We start from the raw sequence: 17,117 nt of genomic DNA, 5'->3' as shown, positions 1-17,117 counted from the left end.
AAGGCTGCTTTGGTCCTTTAACTACATATGAAGTGTGATCTGGTTTATTTGGGGGAACCGGATGGTGGTTGCTGGTCTTAGTAGCTTCATGACGGTGAAGAGAATTGGGGACATCTCTTCTACCTTAGTCATGTATAACCTTAGTGAGTACGAATGTTTGAATTTTGACTGGAGCTGTCCTTTAATAAATTTATAAACATGTGTATATAGTTATGTACATATACAGTTGTGACAGTGACGTATAGGCAATACATTCAGCGAGAAGCCAGTCTTTGCAATGCATAAGGTTATCTACAGTATGACAGGCTGCAGAAAACCATTTCTTTCATAGCATTCTTTAATGCCACTGCACATAATCCGGGGAAGATAAATTGTGACCTGTCATACTCCTTGCCTCGGCCCGCTTTTATTCCCCTGTTTTGACAAAGGATTGAGAGGACCAAAAACTGCTTATCCATCTGCTGAAGAAGGGACAGGCTCAACACTTATTCACGGCCTTTCCCGATGGCGGGCCGCGCCATGCGACACATTAATAAATAACCTCCCTTGAAAATAATTTCCCCTTAATTGAACTGAAATAATAGGAATCGTCTCAGGTGCGGCAGAATTCTGTTGGCACGGCTGCAATTTTCTAATGTTCATTCCTGAAATTACTGCAGTCATTTTAGGGAACATTTTCTTTTGTGAGCGACCTCAATCAAGGTTTCTCATTATCGCCGCAGACACAGTAAACAGGGTTGTGTTCCGTACCATGCGAGGTGCCGCTGCAGTGGGAATGACAGAGCATGCTTGGACTTGCAGTACTGCAGCCGTTAAAAAAAACCCTGGTAGCAATGCCGTTGGGACCAGAGAATAATAGTGACCCATTGCACATATCGCATACTTATTAAAACAAAAATAAAATAAAGGCCAAAAATGAGGTATTTCGAGTAGTATACTTTCCAGAACTCCAGCAAAACTGCTAACTACACAAATGAAACTCTGCATATTTACTGTTTGCCTGACAAAGGATTTGTGGTTTTGTTCAGCCAGACTTGTGATTTATACACTTCTGCCACACTGCAGAACCAGGGTCATTAATTTTCTCTTTCCATAGATTTACTACTTCTTCGGTTACCTCCCTGTCCATTGAACAGAGATGATCATGTTGTTTTTTTTTTTGCCCAGTGAACGGATTGCAGATAGTAGGATTACAAAGAAGGCTGCATTAGGTAATAGGTTTATCATTGTCTGGCTGTGCGGTGTGGCAGGGGGGTGGGAATCACAAAAGTAGCTAATCAGAATTACAAATCCTTTTGCAGGTAAACCATTAACAAAAACACAAAAACAAAACCTACCTGCACTGGACTATTATGCAAACATGCTAGACTATAATACGGGCTTGCTGGACTAAAGGGGGCTGAGGGCCTGGGGCCCTAAAATCAGGGATGAAGGTTTCTTTTAAGACAATGATCTTATACACAATATATGCAGCTTCGCTGTACCAGGAAGCATTGGCGGCTTTGATGCAATTGTAGCACCCTGTAAGCAGGAGTGGTTAGTAAATTTCGTATTGTCAGATTGTAATCAGTCTGACGCTGATTTGTAGTCTATGCTCATCTGTTTTCCACCTAATCGGTCTGTCACCATTTGCATCTGTCTGCTGCTCAGTGTACCCAGGCCGCAGAGCAACCAATGAGAGATTGAGTATGTATGTCTTCCTAGTCAATCGCTGGTAGGTTAATGGCCAGTGGTGCATGCTAGGAGAGGAGATAAATACTTTGGGTGGACCATGTGAGCTCTCTCTTCCTTCCCTGGGCCCTGCCTGGGGAAAGGCTGCTATGGACTGTCTGATTTGGCTAGGCCTAAAGCACAGAGACTAGCCATGTGCTTACACTAAGGCCCAATTCACTAAGTTACAACAAAATAAGCACTTTTTCAGTGCTGATTTAAGCCGATCGACTTTGAGCTACACTGAGCTACAGTGAACATTTTGTCGCGCTGCATAGAGTTTCTTTTGGCAGTCTATCAAAGTCTATTGGGCCAAATTGCTCAAAATCCGCCGAAAAATAGCTCATGCTCGAGCAACAAGCTTCAGCTACAAGCTACAGGCGACAATGAGCTGCAAGATGTGAACATCTTCATTGAAATTAATTTGAAGAGCTACATTGAGCTTCATATTTGAGCGATTTTTGAGCAGAAATCGCTCTACAAAACGCTTAGTGTGATTGGGGTCTGAGGCCTGAGTCTAGAGACCCAGTGGCTTCTACTGATATCAAGGATGAAGATGACTAATGATTGCTGATTCAAGTACCGCTGTGTCAGGTGCTCTTCACACAGATTGCCACGTCTGGTTTAAAGGTCATAGTCTGTGAATGGCAGCAGCTACTGTGCCCTACCACTTAAAGGAGTCTACACCAGCCTGGATGATCCTGACCCTCAACCTCTCTCCCCTAGGTTCATCAACAAAGTTCTCCAGCAACATATCTACAGTGTGGACCTCGCTTTTATCAGTCACCATAGAGGGTGGTAAGTGCTAATGGGTAGTTTGAATCAGGACACCCCTAGACATGGTGATGATGGATGGTTCTATTATTCTCTGCAGCTCCTTAGGAGGTTCGATACACAATATTTTCTGCCACCATGTCTTGTGTGTTCAAACACTGCCTGCACAAATGATTAAGGGCTCATTCACATGTCCGCTGGTGTGTGCTGGCAGGTACAGTTCTAATGCGCTGATCCCGGAGCATCACACTGTTTACTTTTTTTTAAAGAACTTTATTGCAATGTCATGAGTGACATCTCATTACATTGTATCAGCACAGTATGGTGTGATGCGGTAATATAATAACCTTATCTGTGCATTGGGACTATGCTGAAAAAGGCGAACAGCGCAACCCCAATGCATCTGGTGCGATCAAGCCCTTACAAATACATGTCAGAAGCAAAACACAAATGCTTATAAACAGTATATCGACCTTTATGCATGATCCCATCAAACTGTTGGGAATAAGCATAAACTGAAAATGGGTCCATGCTAAAACAAGTATAATTACAGCTAAAGTGGCTCATGTAGCGCTTAAATAGAAGACCTGGTGGTATCTTTCCTCCGAATGCTTGATTTCTATAGGTGACATGGCTTGTCCCCCGATAATAATACAGGTAGTAACACCTCCACATCCAGATATACCTTATCATAGTGGGACAGGCAGTTTCTTTTGTGTTCCATTAAGCTTCAGGCCACTGATTTGAACATTCCATATAGGGTTGGGAAATGTATTGTAGTTCCTGTTGGCTGGGGCAGCTTTCATTGTGAGGATAACGTCTGCAGTACATTTCCTGTCACTAGAAGACGTACAGATCACAGCTCCAGGGTGTTCATGACTAGGGTTGCCACCTGTCCAGGATCCACCCGGACAGTCCGGGTTTTGAATGCTGTGTCCGGGTTTCATGGCAGCAGAAACCCAGACACAAGATGTCAGGCAGACAGGGGTAGCCAAAATTAAGATAGGGGCTACTGGCCCCCCACTGAAAATAGTCTCACGTGTGATATTTACATATGAATGGGCGGCGCTATTTATGTATGCATAAGCCGCGACTCATTCTCCCCCAAAAAATGCCCGCGCATCGCTAGAGTGTGTTCAGGTTTCGCTTGAAGAAAAGGTGGCAACTCTATTCATGACGCTCCAGAACACATTCTTCTCTATGGTCTATTTGCTATTGATCTGAGCACACCTTTATGCTCTGATCAATCACTGGTATTGTCTGAGCTGTCAGCACAGTCAGTACAATATAACTGATTGATGGTCCACAGAGAGGGTGCTGAGAAAAAGTAACTGGACAGTGAGGAGGAGCCCCATCAAGGTTATGCTATGGGGCCCTATGATCTGAAATAATTCCCCCTGAGCACAGGATTTGGGGATGTTTCCAAGTTTAGAAAGAGAGGTTTAGGGCATTTCTAGGCAGATGCATATATATGGTGGGAGTACCCCATCATCCTATGACTCTTTTGCAGTCATTCTATGTTCTTTCTATGATCTAGACCTAAAGGAAAATTGAAAAAAAAAGTTTTCATGTTCGGCTTAAGCTAGCGTCCTTTTCTTAAATACCTATCCATCCAACATTGATTATTCAGTTGTGAGTGGACAGTGCAGAGTTGAATTACAGATTGATATCTTATGTCTTGGGAATGTAAGAGGTGGAAGTTCCACACTGCATCTCCCACAACCTTGGGCAGGGCCACCCCTTTGATGAGGCAGCCTGAAGTTGTTGCCTCAGGCAGCATCTTTTTGGGTCATGGGGGGCGGCAGGCAGAGCCTACCACCCCCTTTATGGTCAGAGCATTTCAGGTAAGGGCCAAACACATCTCCTCTCCCAGCTCTTAGCAACCTGTGATGCTGTGACCAGCATCCCGCCCAGCTCTTGCCAACCAGTGACATCAGTGAGCTGGATGGGACACTGGCCAGAGCATAGCGGTGCACCACCAGGATGCTGGTAAGAGCACCATTAATGTGAACCATCAGTACCCCTTCAATTCCCTCCCTCAGGATCTTCTCTCCTGGAACATGACCACCACCCAACCTCAGGCGGCAACTATGCTAGGGACACCCCTGCTAGTAGGAGCCCCATGTAACAACTAGGAGGTTGGGCAGAGCTCGGGAGAGGTTACATTTGACCTTTTAGTTACTTTACATGTCTGCATTAATAAAGTCATGACATTTTAAAATATACAACAGTATCATTTTTTGAAAAAAAAACTTTTTTATTAGCCAATTATTTTTTCCTAAGCTGAGAGGATGCGATTGGCCTGCTGCCGGCAGAAGGAACCATTTTCTCAATCTTCTTTCTTCAAACTTTGAAAAAAGGTAATAACACATAACTCTGAAACCATGCAGTGCACAAACATAAAACCGTCTGTAAAAGTCTGGTGGCACAGAGAAGTTGATTGACATCAAACATGCTAGCCTTATGATAACATATGGGAGGGTTTTTGATATTTTTGGGTCTGTAGTTGGTGCTATTGGTATTGATAGGTGTAAAGAATCACTGATGTCTACGCATAGATAAAAACAACTGAAACCATTACTTTTACTTTTGGACCGATAATTCATAACTGGAAAAAAGTTATGAGTTTTTGAATATTTTTATTTCTAAAATGCTACCTGTGATAATTAGATAATATGCAGCAACCAGCCCCTTCCATGCAATTGGATAGTCTGAGTGGAAGGCAACTCTCTTTGCTCTCTAAATATGAAGATTCGCAATCAAGTTACAGCTTTCATGGGTGTGGCAACGCTGGTCTGAAATCAGAAGCAGCGCAGCGTTGTTGCCACCCTATCACATGAAGCTGCATTAGGTGGACATTCCTGGCAGGATCAACAGGTATTTGTGGGATTTTGGTGGGGGAGTAAGATAAAACCTGAAAGTGTAGTTGCACCTCTAATTAAGTCCTGCAACAAATATTATTTAATGGGAGACCATAGTTCTACTTTACATCAGAATGCTAACCTTGCTCCTTTATGGAACACAACAGGATGTCTTAGAGCAATGGTAGGCAACCTTGGCACTCCATCTGTTGTGGAACTACAAGACTCATGAGTCAATACAAGGCTGACAACCACAGGTATGACTCCCAGAGACAGAGGCATGATGGGATTTGTTTTATCACTACAGCTGGAGTGCCAAGGTTGCCTAACCCTGTCTTAGAAGATATCACATAAATGGCAAAAATGTCACTAGTGCAAAGGAACATTTCACACATATGACATAAACAAGCCATAGTAGAGGTCACTGCCTGGAGCCGAAGGATGAACTGCAACAACAAAGGGAAAATGGAACAGTGATTAAAGAAAATGGAATTTGAGTTCATGCATTTTCTCCGTTGTACTACCATAGGAGCAATCTTTTCACCCATCAAATACCTCACTCATCTAATCTCTTTAATCCTTTGTGATAATCGTTGTGCAGCTGATAGGATTAATTCCCCTGGTCACATCTGCCTCTCCATACCTAATTCCTGTATATTATCTCTTGTAAATTCTGCACCTCTTGTCTCTCAATGCCACTTTCTAAGGTGTGACCTTCAGCTTGCCTTGTGAATTTTAAAAGCCAGCCATTAATTTAGTCTGTCAGCCTCACTAGTTTTAGCCAGCGTACCTCGTTACTCATCGCGGAGCGTTTGCTGTCAGCTCAGCGACTGAACACGTAGAATTCGGATACACCTGAGATCGCAGTGCTCTTCACAGTCACCCGACTCATACAGACCTCTGCTAATCCCTGCGCGGAAGGTCACAGTCCTCCGGCCCATGGTGGACTGGGGGTCAGGGTCACTGCATTAGGCAGGACCGGTCAAGAACTGTGAAAAGCAAATTGAAAAATCTGCAATTAATTTAGAACTAAGGCAAAAGTTCACTACATTTAATCAATTCAATTTAAATAATCAAGTCAGTTTATATCTCTTGGCATTGGGCATGCATGTTGTCGGCAGACAGGGGCAGGTGATAATGCAGTAGGACAGGAGTTAATTAGTGTTATGGCTTAATTTAAGAGTTGGGTTACTTTTTTTTTTGGCTTAGGGGTTCAGTGTTTTAGGAGAAAAGAGTTACAGTGCATGTGAAATGTTGAAAGTATAGTTGAAGTAGAACTGAAGACAAAACTTTTTTTTCCAGTTTAAAGCCGACCATACACCTATAGATTATCTGCAGATTTTCAATGGTTGGATGGAAAAAGTGCAAAAGATTCCTCCATCTACGCTAAACTGTGTGGATGGAGGAATCTCCCGCTGGGCCAAGCTTCAGTATCTTGCTAGTCGGCCCCGCTGGCACTCAAAAAACCTGAACAATCTGATTGGATGCAGGCATTGTTCAGGTGTTTTGAGAGCCAGTGGGGCTCTCAAAGCACTTTTTCCATCTGACCATAGAAAATCTTCAGATAATCTATAAGTTGTGGCAGTGCATGGCAATGTCACTGTGTAGTATGGCAATTTTGGCGCCCAGGACTCTCAGCCAGAGGGTCTGAGAGGTTCCACAATGGGAATACCTTTGGAGAGGAGAAACTGTCTGTTCAATTCAATCTCCAGTCCTGGGGCCAGGTGTTGCCGGTGGCCAGGTTGGGCTGAACAGGTGGCTGAGAGCAGCTTTATTAGGAAGCTAGCCCAGTGCTTTAGAGGAGAGTTGTGGGTGTGCAAGAGGCACACGATGACAGGCAGACTCTGCTGTGTGGGTGAGCACAAGGGACACAGCCAGGAAGGCTGGAGAGGTCCAGAGGGTTGGTGACCCTGAGATGCCTGTCAGGGAGACAGAGAGAGATGGTGATCCACGAGGGGTGAATACTAACAGGCCTTGAGGTGAGGAAAGCTGCTGAGGACTGTATTTCCAGGGAAAATCCTGGGACTATCACACTGGGAGTGTGTGGGACAGCCAGATGTCAGTGAGACCCAAACCATATTGTGATGTAAGTCCAATGAACTGTTCTTTTTCGTTTATCATGGACTGTTGACCTTTTTGATGAATAAAGACTGTCCTTTTATGTTAAAGTCGGCTTCAGGAGTGGTCACTTAGCGCTTACCATTGTGCTATATTCCCCAAACTATCACAAGGTGTATGGCCAACTTTAGATAGATCCATCTGTGTCCCATTGTGGAGATTTCCCTTCACTTCCTATGCACACATCCCAACAGAAAATGAGAGGAAATTCCTCCAAAGTGAGGGAAATCCCTGGTGGTCAGCAAGGTCAACAGAACTAACTCCCCCACTGGATGATTTCGCATCTATTTCTTTTCTGATGACAATCCAAAATGTATTTCACTTTCAGTGATAAAGTTGGTGAATCTCCCTAATAGGGACACCAACGCCAATTTAAATCAGACAGGTGCTCCAATTCCTCTCCACTCACAATCGCACTTGGCACACTTAGGGCAAATTGACAGTGTCTTAGTAAACCACCTACCCGCCATCTCCTGACCCACTCATATTCCCCTTTCTCGTAATTTTCTGATGCAAATTCCTTCATAGCAGCAGGCGCGAAATACCATGTACTTCCAGGTAGGGGGTAGCATGTGACCTCCTTCCACGATACGGTGGAGGGGGCTCTATGAGAGAAAATAAAGACGATACACTTATCTGATCATTGGTCCTGCAGCAATGAGCGCTCACCTGTCTCTCTCTCTGCTCTGGCTGTGGTATGTCCCTTAGCGTCCTCGCGTCTAATGGACTGGATTAGATTTGATGAAGTGTTGGGTTCTTAGACCGCTAGAACCCAGCGGAGAAGAGGCTGCAAGAACCCATCTAGCAGCCAAACAGAACCGAGGATCGGGTGAGTATATATTTTTTTATTTTTATTCCCCCCCCCTAGACAAAACAAGCACTTAACCCTTGCAATGTGGAAGTAGCCCTACTGCAAGGGTTAACTTAAAAAATCCTGGATTTCTTCTTTAAAGGCAAACTTAAGCTGATATGACCTGTTCAGGGCACACTTTAGGGGGGTGTTTAGGGAGTGGGTTTACGTGATAAGGGCTCACTTTTGGGGTGAGCGTTGATTTTGGCTTGTAAAATTATTTTACAACCAAAACTTTTTTATGTTTCGGGTATAGTGGTGAAGGGTCAGAACTCACTTTGTGTCTTCAAGACACAACAAGACGTTACGGTATATGTAATCTACCAAACTGGGAATTAAGGCCTCATTCACACAGGCTAATTATGTCCAGCAGTGGATTTCTGTGTATTCTTGCAGGTAGAATCACAGTTGGTTCTGCACAACTGCAATTGACAGGCTGGCAGGAGCTGCAGCTGTCCGCCACTATTTACCTCTATTCGCATGTATCTGCACTGATTGTGTCTAGGGCTGGTCATCTACCACTTGCTACAGGTAGCTGCTGGATATGCAGGCACATGTGGATAGTGGTAGACAGCTGTGGTTCCTACTAGCCTGTCACTGCATTGCACAGGTTGGGTGGTTGCTGCGATTGCAAGTGTAAGGATACACAGATTCTTGCTGTAAATAAGATATAATAAACTAGAATGGTTCAGACTGGTTTCTGATTGGTTTTATTGGGTCAATGTGCTTCACTTTTTTTGTATTATGTAATTAAAGAAAGTTCAATACATTTTGACATATACATTTCTTCAAAACAGTTAAGAAAAAGGGAATATTAGATATTACATTAGAAATTATTTCAAGTGCATCTGTAAGTGTCCTTCCTGGGCAAAGTAGCAGGTTGCCTTTCTTGTGGGTACCCTTTAAGGCATTTAATTACCTTCCAATTGCTCCCTCACTGCATGAGACCATAAAAGTAGCCTACAGCAAAGTGAATCAGCATGGGCAAAGTACAGGTTCCCCTAATGAGGTCTTTATAGTTACCTATTAGCCAATTTATATAGTTATGTATTATTGAATGCTATTATGTAATATTTTAAACAATTTATAGACTCCATTTAGACCTGCTTGCACTTGCAGTTCAGCAGAGGCTTGAAGTAGTATTCAACTCTCAAACATTTTTTCAATAATGAATCCAGATCAAACAAATATACAGTACATTGTCCAGCAAAGAATTTCTCTAAGAACTTACAGTCATCATATTTCTGAACAGTTGGCTCAAACTCTCTCGGCTCTGCTTCCCTCAACTTCCTGTCCAGTACAGGCTCACAAGGGACAGAGCAGTCTCCAGTAGTGGCCCATCTACTAGCTTAGAGATGGAAGAAAGGAGGAGCGAAGCAGGGGAGTATCTTGCCTTGCTGTGTCTGTGTTTTTGTGGAAACACACAGCTTACTAGAACACACAGGGGTGGCTCCATATGACCCTGCAAGGGATAGGAGCCACCCTAAAAGAGCATATCAGGGCCAGTGCTCAGGGGCCCTCTGATTCTGTAGGAAACTAAAACTTTTAAACATCAAGGAGCAGCATCCATTGTAAGTGATTCAATCAACGTTTGAAATATCTTAAAAACATTTTGAGACTAATATCACATTAAAAGATATTTGCCTAATTAATTATCTCCCTATTATCTTATTTTTGCTGATTATGTGCTCGTGCCCAGTGAATGGTATTAAACAAATTGACTAGCAAATAAGCAGACTGAGAATTCTTTTGATGCATCCAAATATATGCATTCAGTATTGTCCAGTCTGTGGAAAATCATACAAACAGTATATTAATCTTATCAGATATTCATGCAAATTAAACATTTGCAAATCATTAAATCTTCTGATTTGATCATTGTTAGTGAATCTAGGCAAACGGAATCTCCTTAGAGTGACCATTTCATTGTGTATGTAAATGGAGGAAAATGTCATAGCAGAGATTATGAATACGTCTGCTTCACCATTGATATATCTTGTATTAAATATATATAGGACATCATATGCCTCTTACAGAGACAAATTATATAATATTGGAGGAAAGGGCTGAACAAAAGAGCCATAAATAACACTTTACAACCTGACATCTAGGGTGACAGATATGTTAATGTCTGAGTCATCTGCTTGGTTCTTTATCAGATAGATAGAAACTCTTATTGCCACCCTAAAGGCTGGAAGGGAACCCCCAGGATTAGGTTCACAGATATCTTAGTGACGGAAGGATGCAGACCTAAGAGTATAACAAGCATGTGACAGTATCAACATTATAGACAGAGAGCCTCCAGGTCTAGGGAATAGTGATGAGGGAAGACATGTAAGATCTATTTCGGATGCATCCTAATTTCCGAATGGAAAAAATAACGAATTGAAACGAATACGAATTTTGCGGTACCAAAAATTCAGATTAAAATAGAAGTAATATGCTACAAACAACATACATAGTATTTCGACATTTTCTTGTAAGCCTCATAGGCTAAACCACACCCTGCATATAGCTTTTGAAGAAATCATGTGTGGCACTTTTGCAGTGCTGGAGCACTGGAATAAGGCAGTAGAGACAGCAAAATATATTAAAGCTGGCAGGGCAGCAGTGTGGATAGGAGATGGTTATACTGTCAGTGCAGCAGTGGTAGAAGAAGCTGGTAATGGTGGCAGGATCTGCTAATAGTGGCAGGAAATGGTAATGGTGGCAACAGATGGAAATGCTGTACGATAAATGCAGTGTGCAGACATTCTCATGCTGGCTTCAGCATCTTCTATGTTCTGGTAGTTGATGGGTTAGTTAAATCATTTATCACATTAGTTTTCCATCCTCTGGTGTTTGCAAGAATAAACCCCATTGATTTCCTGGTAAGGGGGATCAATAGCTGTGATTGAAGAGGAGAAATGTTTAGTGACTGATCTACTTATTTCTGAGTCAGCTAGCTCTATAGGATTATAATATAGTGCCTTAATTTGTGTACTAATAGTTAGCGTAAGATGATATTGACATGTATGCTCCAAAGGAGCTTGAAATAGTTTCAATGTCAGGATACCTCACGCTGGTATCCTGCAGTACAAGTGTTGCCTGATATGTGGATACTACATAGAGGAACAAAAAAACCTCAAACCTAAGGGAATTTTTTTTTTTTTTAGGGATGCACCGATAGCAATACTAGTGTTGCTATCGGTGCTGATATCGATTATTTGGGAAAGTACGAGTACTCAGTCAAATGGTCTCGATGCCTATCCCGATACCGGAACTTCTGCCATCAGGAAGCCGGGCAGCGAGACACGCTGCCCCGCTTCCTGATTGGCCTGGAAGCAGGCTCCATGCTCCCTCATCACTTGGTGACAAGGGAGCATGGAGCCTGCCTCCCAGGCCAATCAGGAAGCCAGGCGGCGAGTCAATACCTGTTTTCTGCTTTCTATTGTAAAAATGCATCCAGGTATCAACAGCACTTAAAGCCCAACTCAGGGCTATGGGCTCCCCCTACCATAGGCCCCTCTCCACACCTTGAGTCCCTCCAGTGTGTATTCTAGGCTTTTCTGTTTTTTAACTATCTTTTCCAGATATTTTCAGGGTGGTCTAGTTATGTGCAGGGTCTTCAGATCTCCCAATGGTCTTGACGATGCAGAGCGTGATGCTGGTGTGGTGACATTAGCTCCATTCTCAGCTCCAATACACTGTGAGTGCAGAGCCCTGTGGTGATACATCTTCAAGGGGCCAATCCATGACACCATGCTTTCACAGTATGTCCTCTGTCTTCCATGTTGAAGGGCACAGGGTGGAGGAGAAGTGGTACTGCAGGGGACAAAGCTGTTTTTATTTTGAACTTCCAGGGAGACTTTTAGGGGAAAAAATCTAGCTTTGAGTTGGGCTTTAAAGAAGATGTAGGATTTGCACATACTGTATATGAACGCTTTAGTTGTACACACAGAATTACTGGGCACTGACTATAGGTGGCCTCATCTCATAGATCATCTTCACACATATTGTATGGTTGGTAATAATAAGCAGGGCTGTATTAGACATCATGTCACCCTAGGCACACCTGAATGATAAATCTCATTTGCACCACCTCAATTCCTTTATATCGTGTGATTAGATTACTGTAGCAGCTACTAGAATGCACTCTTGGAAGCATTAGGTTTGCTTTATATTCTCATCTATATATTAGCAGTGACAGCTAAAAAACAGGAGAAAGGAAAGATGGTTACAACGTCCCTGAACTGTACTGTAAAGAACCTTTTTACTCCTCTGAGCATCCCTGCAATCCCTTCCCTCTACAGTTCTTTCGCTGATTTAGCCATAAATGGCCAGATGTGTCTAAACAATTAATGATACGTTTATACAATATTGCAAATTATGAGGCTTTGTGTTGCCCCCTCTTGTTGTGCTGCTTTATGTACTGTTACAGGAGTGCCTTAATGACAGCCTGGAGAATAAGCACAGCAAAACTGGTGCTTCATAAAAAATATATAGCTGGCTGATATTGATGTATAGTATGTATTGGCAAGCAGCAATTTTTCAGTACATAATTTTTAGGCATCAAAGACACAAACAAGTATTTCATACTTGAACGCTTCACTAAAAATAACCCCCTGCACAATCCTAACTCACCTTTGCTGCAAGTATCACCCTGACATGAAATCCAATCCTACAATGAACGAGTTAGTAATAGGTGAAAAAAAAGAACAATAATGTAAGGGAACACATTTGCCATTGCCTCATGTCTGTGAAGGTTCATATATATGTCATTGTATAGATAGCGATAGTCACATTCAACTGAATTTGTTTTGTGATGTTGAAATAGTACAGAACAAGTCTAGTTTAATGTAAGTACTACTAGCTACATTTGTCTTATACCACATCTAAAGGGGCACTGCCTAAGACTGAATTCAAATAAACATTTATTACATGAAAAAGGAATCTCAGAGGACTACAGGTTAGCTAAAAAGACATCACAACTGTAAACATCTCTATTTTTGCACACTAACTCTAACTGAAACCACACAATGAGCTGGCTCACTGTGATCATTTATTTATGTGTGTAGATTTCAGAGTTAGCTATTGAGGAGTTTAAAAGAACTTTGTTCATCTGCATGTAAGAATATTTAAGACATGAAATGGAGAATAAAGCAAAATGAGAATACAGACAATAACATGTGATATTTAATATTTGCCTGTGTAAAAAAGAGACACTATTATTTGTCCTTTCAGGTATGAGGGAGAAGGAGACCTCCTCCCATGATGCAGTGATTGGGCTTAGCAGCCATTCACTAGATCTGATCACTGCCACATGATGGAGGGGGTGCAACTACCTCATTCTTAGGCTCCAATGCTGTGTATTTTGGTGGCGGGAGGAGATGGCTGGGGAGGTAAGTATCAGTGGGTCAGGGAGTGGGTTTGACTCTGTCACTTTGCTGTTAATGTGCAAAATTACTGTTTCTCTTTAAGGAAATGTTATTTATTTTTTTCTGACCATAACAGAAAAAGAAAAAATTTACAAAACCCACTGTATATTCCCTTTAAGAAGCATGCCTTAGTACCACAGTTAACAGCGCTGCAATTTTACATAGTTTTAGTGCTGGGAAAGGTCAATCTATCAGAGTTAATAATCCAAATAAACATGCTCTTTATAGACTTTATTTAAGGAGCTCCACTGTAAGATGCAAGATTAAAATGTCTTCTATCAGTATAGTTTAGCCCTCAGAGCAGCAAGGTCCTTGAACCCCAGGCAAAATGTGACATAGTATATGTTCATGATGCACTGTGACATCACTGCTTGATAGTCCTCACGTGGCTGATGTGCTGTGGCAGGTCATAGTGCAATGTGCTCTTTGGAAACGTCCAGCAGTCTTTCTACAGAAAATTCAGCAGAAGTGACCTTTACAGGATTGTCACAAGTTTGTATAAAAATATAGTGACGAGAAAATGCTGAAACTTGAATGAATGTTAAAGTAAATGCCAGGTTTGCATTTAAGACAATTGTACAAACAGATTTCTACGCTCCGCCAGTTTGCTGAGAGGTTATTTTAAAGTGCAGAGATATCTGAAGTTACTCTAAATGTATAACAAGACTAAACATTTAAAAGTGGGAGTATAGTGTCTTTCTAGCTAGTACATGTTTTAAATTATTATTGCACTGTACAGCTTAAATTGATTTTTTATCAAGACCTTTATATTTAAAAGTACTTTGTTTTGCATATGTTTTGTACTGCATTTAATATAGAGAGTTGTAGATAGACCTTGAGAAGCAGCTTAATATTTAGAGGAAACCTGTAATGAAATACAGGCTCTGCCATTGCTAAAAATGTTAGTTACCTGGGTGCCATGTTGATGGTTTGGCTCCGTTACTTTCTGAGATTCTGCCCTAGAAAAAGGAATCAGATCAGGAAAGTCAGATTGAAGTCCAAACTTCTAATCTGCATAGTTGTTCCAAACCACAGACTGAGGAAGCACTGAAGCCTATGGATCAGCATCATAGTCAGAAAACTAGTATGTTCACATGGAGAAGTCAGTCCATACTTCCTGTTTGCAGATTTCCATTAAAGCCCAACTCTTGAGGAAAAAAATGTCCACAGTAGGGGATTAAAACAAAAAAGCAGTACTCTTCTCTACTGTCCTGCAGTAATTTTATTTCACCCTTTACCCCTCTTCGAGGTTACAAAACTGAGGGCATCCTGAGAGTGCAGGACCCCCAAGAGGCTGTCACCAGGGTCCCTGCACTCACATACAATGATGCAGAGAGTGCAACTAATGTGATCATGTTTGGCATTGATGTAACCACTCTTGGTATCACTGATACGCCCATCGTTGCAGAGGTTCCAAAAAGAAAGTAAACACTACATTGCACATAACCAGCATAAAGACATCTGAAGAAGCTAAGCATAAAAAAAGCAAAAATACTGTCTGCGGGCCACCAGGTCTGTGAAGGGCCAATGGGGAAAAGCCTGGAATTAAGTTTTAACTGTACTACTGTACTACATTCAACTTTCTCCCTGCTAGACAGCTGTTGAGATAAGATATCAGCCTTACAGAGAATACATTCTTTTCAATATGTTGACTGACTTGTGGACTTTTATTGTTTGTAGAAGCAAAGAAGCCAAGCCTAAGTATTTTCCCCACATTTACACATGTTTTTACAAACTATAAAGCGAAACAAATCCCTCCTCCTGGCTCTCCCCCTTCAGTAACATCAGTTCTTTCCCCTGCAGGAAGAAACTCCCAGCATCCTAGAGACCCAATAATCTTACTAATTACCTGAGTGTCTGGGCCAGAGCTAGACAATTCCCATCTATAGTCATGGCTCTAATAAGGATTTTATATGTTTCAAAACTGAGGCTTTAGATTTCAGTTATCGTAGCCTGCTTGATGATTTCTGATTGGATGCTATGGTGGATTATTTGCTGTTTTGTTATTCACCAAAAATATTCGTACCCCCAAACACTTTTTGTGGAATGGTTACTAGAAATTTAGTGATTGCCAGAGCTGTATTCAGTCTGGCTGAATTATAGTTGGTATTTATCTGGTAAGTTTCAGGTGTTCTAGCATGGATTGTACCTGCCTGAGTGCAGTGTGACTCTGCTGCAGTGTGGGGTAACCAATGGGAGGACATTATGAATGTGTGTGTGTGTGGCTTGCCAACCAATCACTGGTGGTTTCATGGCCAGTGGTGCATGCTGGGTAAGGGCATAAATATAATTGCCATGTGCTCAGTCTGGCCCCAGCCATGTGTTAGTTCTGGTTGGAGCCCTATCCAGCATGCCCCCAGCCCTAGGCCTGGGGGTGTGAATGCTCAAGTGTGGGAAATGCTTTGCTGGGCCCCAAGTCTGGAGGAGGCCCAATACTGATTGAGGAGGAGAACCAGGGAAGCTGATGGTTGCTGGAAGTGCCTGGAATGGAATGGATTCAGGAGCAAGTCTGGTGTCTCTCCTACTGAAGATCTCATGCCCATCCCTCTTCAGCTGTTGCTCAAATACCCAGTGGCAGCATGTGCTCCTATTAATCCTACACTGTGGAATACTGAAAGGGACTGGGGAGTCTGGAGTTCTGTTCTGTTCATGCACCCCCCCCACCTGATACACCCCTCTCTCCTGGACTACCTTAACATTTGTTTTCTTTTTTTTGTAAATGTAGCCCCTTCCACCACAAGTGGCTTGACTCTTTAAATGTAATGCTGCTGGAACTGTAATCAGTCTGGCTGATTTGCAGTCTGATAACATTTGGTTATTTCTATATGTTCTGCTATTGATTGTACCTACCTGTAGTGAGGTGTGACCCTGCCACAGAGTGTAAAAGCCAATAGGACCACACTGTGAGTGTCTATGCCTCAGCAGCCAATCACTAGGAGTTTCATGGCAAGTGGTGCATTCTGGGGAAGTGATAAATATTCAGGAATTGCCATGTGCTTGGGCAGTCCACCCCCAGGCTTAGCCTGGGGGAGAGATGTACAAGGTTGGAGAAGCGGACTAGGCCTCAAGCCTGCAGGAGGCCACATGTTGCCCAGGTGGGGTCTGGAAATATCGGGGAAGGAGAACCAGAGAAGCCCTCTGACTGCTGAAGGTACCAGGAAGGCCAGGATGGCATGGACTTCAGAAGCAAGTCTGATGTCTCTCCCAGGGAAGGACTGATGCATACCCCATCTTCAGCTGTTGTTCTTCTACACAGTGTCATCCTCTGTGCAATTTAAGTATTCTTTCACTGTAGAAGCTGGAAGGGATTGGTGAGTCTGGAGTTTACTTTTGCCTTGGATGTATGTAGCCCTATACCCTCTCTCCCAGTTTTGGCTGTTCTACATT

The sequence above is a fragment of the Nanorana parkeri genome, unplaced genomic scaffold (genome assembly GCF_000935625.1).
Source record: "Nanorana parkeri isolate BGI_ZX_2015 unplaced genomic scaffold, ASM93562v1 scaffold620, whole genome shotgun sequence".
In the NCBI taxonomy this organism is placed as follows: Eukaryota; Metazoa; Chordata; class Amphibia; order Anura; family Dicroglossidae; genus Nanorana; species Nanorana parkeri.
Note: the sequence above shows the minus strand (reverse complement) of the source record.